This window comes from Diabrotica virgifera, chromosome 8 (assembly GCF_917563875.1).
Source record: "Diabrotica virgifera virgifera chromosome 8, PGI_DIABVI_V3a".
NCBI lineage: Eukaryota > Metazoa > Arthropoda > Insecta > Coleoptera > Chrysomelidae > Diabrotica > Diabrotica virgifera.
The window spans coordinates 147,763,420-147,765,806 of NC_065450.1; the positions used below are offsets into that span (position 1 = coordinate 147,763,420).

The following is a 2,387-nucleotide window of genomic DNA, read 5'->3' on the forward strand; positions in this document are numbered from 1 at the left end:
CTGTCAGCCTGAACTGAATTGAAAAATGAGATAGATCCCATATTAAAATGTAGTAAAAGACCAGCTAGTAGATATGTCAACCATCCATTTTGGTCCAAGAGTATGGGTTTTACGACCCTCCCCATTTGGGGTCTGTTTTTCGTTCTCGCCCCCAAAACTCCCAAAAAATTCGAAAATTTTTGGAGTTTGTAACGGTTTTACACGTTACGGAATCATTTTTGAACTCTTTAATTATTTTTAAAATTATTTTCTCTGGATCTCTTAATTAATTTCTCTAATTTTCGCGTAATTAACTATTTCTAATTATTATATTTTATATTTAAAAATTTCTTGCAACGATGCCACACCTACTTATGTGTGGTATCACTGTTTGATTTGTAATATGACGCCATACCTCAACACACTTAAAATTACCTGTTAGTTTCGTGGGTTGGTAGTGGTGAATAGGATTTCGTGTTCCGAGTTTTAATTTTGAGGTAGAGAGAAATCTCGCGTCATTTTTGGTTCGGAGATAGACGAGCGGGGTGTGGCCAATTTAGGTCAGGCTTGGAGATTAGACCTCGTTTTTATTTTAAAATATGTGAATTTCGAAGTATGGATCACCAAACTTATTTAGGAGTGTTTGGGAAGAAATAAGGAATCAATCCAATGGGGTTTTCAGCATAAAATCATCGCCATATGGTAAATTATTTTTTTTTATAACTGTCATAGCACTCTGTTTCATGGTGACAAATATAGTCTTTCCAATTAAATCTTATGTGAAAATTTATTCAGTGAATTTAATAGGTATCCGATAATTAGTTTAAAGAAATCATATTTATTCTGTATTTAAATCCCAAGTCCACCCGTCTGTAGTTCGAACTTGTCACATAATTTACTCTGTCAAAGTCAAATTTTGTCAAGACTTCATGTATTCAGTAATTTTTTGTGCATAACTACTGGCTTTTTTTTTACATTACTATCTATACTAAAAACGATTTCTTAGATTTTCTTCTTTCTTTCCTTTGATTTCTTTTTCGTTCACTTAAGAAATTGAAGTAAACGGGAATTGTGTGTTTTTAGCCACTCATGTGAAAACTTAAAAACACCTCAAACCACCGAGAGGCCAATCTCCAACCATAAGTCACTGGGAGTATGTCATTGGGAACAAGCTTTTGCAGCGTTCCAGCTCCATCTTCGTCTGGACACCTAGACCTACAGGAGGCATGATTTGGTACCATCCTGGTGCTTATTCAAGGGGATGCAGCAGCAACCTTTTAGGAGTCGTTTGGGTTTGTTTGGGAACAATTAGTTTGTGATTTGAGTAACTATTGCGTTTTATATCTCAAACATTTAGTGGATGCACTATGTTGATTAATTTTTTTTTAAGATTTAGCTTACTTTTTCATTAAACATATTGAAATCTTAATGCATTTAGTTCCCAACCTGTTGTATCTATGGTAAATTACTTGCTCACAAGGTAATAAGCCTCAGAAAATTAGGTTTTATACTTTATTATTGGTTTGATATTTATTGTGTAATATTACTTGCTTGTTTCCCAGATATTTTATTGTTTATTCGCTTTATTCCATTTGTTCGGTTAATTCAGTCGTCGTTTAGGTATTCATCTTAACTTCATTATTATAACTTTCAATTTGGATATTTAATTTTGCTTAATTCATTGTATTGTATTTTGACTTAGTCATAGTCAGGCTTGTGCCTGCTGTTTTATATTATTAGTCATATTTTTCGGGTTTTAATTTAGTTGTACGTAGCAAGCGTACTATAACCATTTGGTGAATGTAGTCTCATGTGCGTTGTACCCTATATATAAGTAAGAGGTATATAATTTTGTAATATATAACATGACTGTTGTTATATTAGATATGCATAATAGTACAAAACAATAACTTTTGTCATTTTAGAGTCACATAATATGCATTTGGTTTAACTCCGAAATTGTTAAAGATCTAGTAGTTATTTTTAATACATATTTACTTATTTTTTATATCATTTATTCTTATTTTTCCTTTATATTTACATTTACTTATATATTTAATAAATTTAATATTTGACAGCAGTGTAAGATACCTGGGAGAGTGATCGAAGATCATTTTCTTGGCGCCCATGGTTTGTTTGGTTTTGTTCAATTGTTCTTCTTTAGCAATTATTCACATTTATTCATTTTCAAAACATTATTTTTATCTTAGTATTTTCCTTTCTTAGTCATCTTAGAGCTACCGTCTTCGACAGGCATGCAAAATTGGCCGTATCCATCCTTAAGTGTCAAGTAGTCGTTCTTTTGCATCTCTTGCTAGCCAAATCGATTCAGTTTGATTATGTCTATTTATATACCTATTATTTATTCATCACTCCATTCATCTTATCATTTTCCCTCTACATAATAT

General features: G+C 31.9%; 1 long non-coding RNA gene across 1 annotated transcript; it reads left to right on the forward strand.

Annotated features, from left to right (window-relative positions):
- Positions 1 to 481: 481 nt before the first annotated feature.
- On the forward strand, positions 482 to 1,994 carry LOC114340935 (uncharacterized). The gene is made up of 2 exons (XR_003654154.2): positions 482 to 681; positions 1,063 to 1,994. It is a non-coding gene; the product is annotated as an uncharacterized LOC114340935 (long non-coding RNA).
- The last annotated feature ends 393 nt before the right edge of the window (positions 1,995 to 2,387 follow it).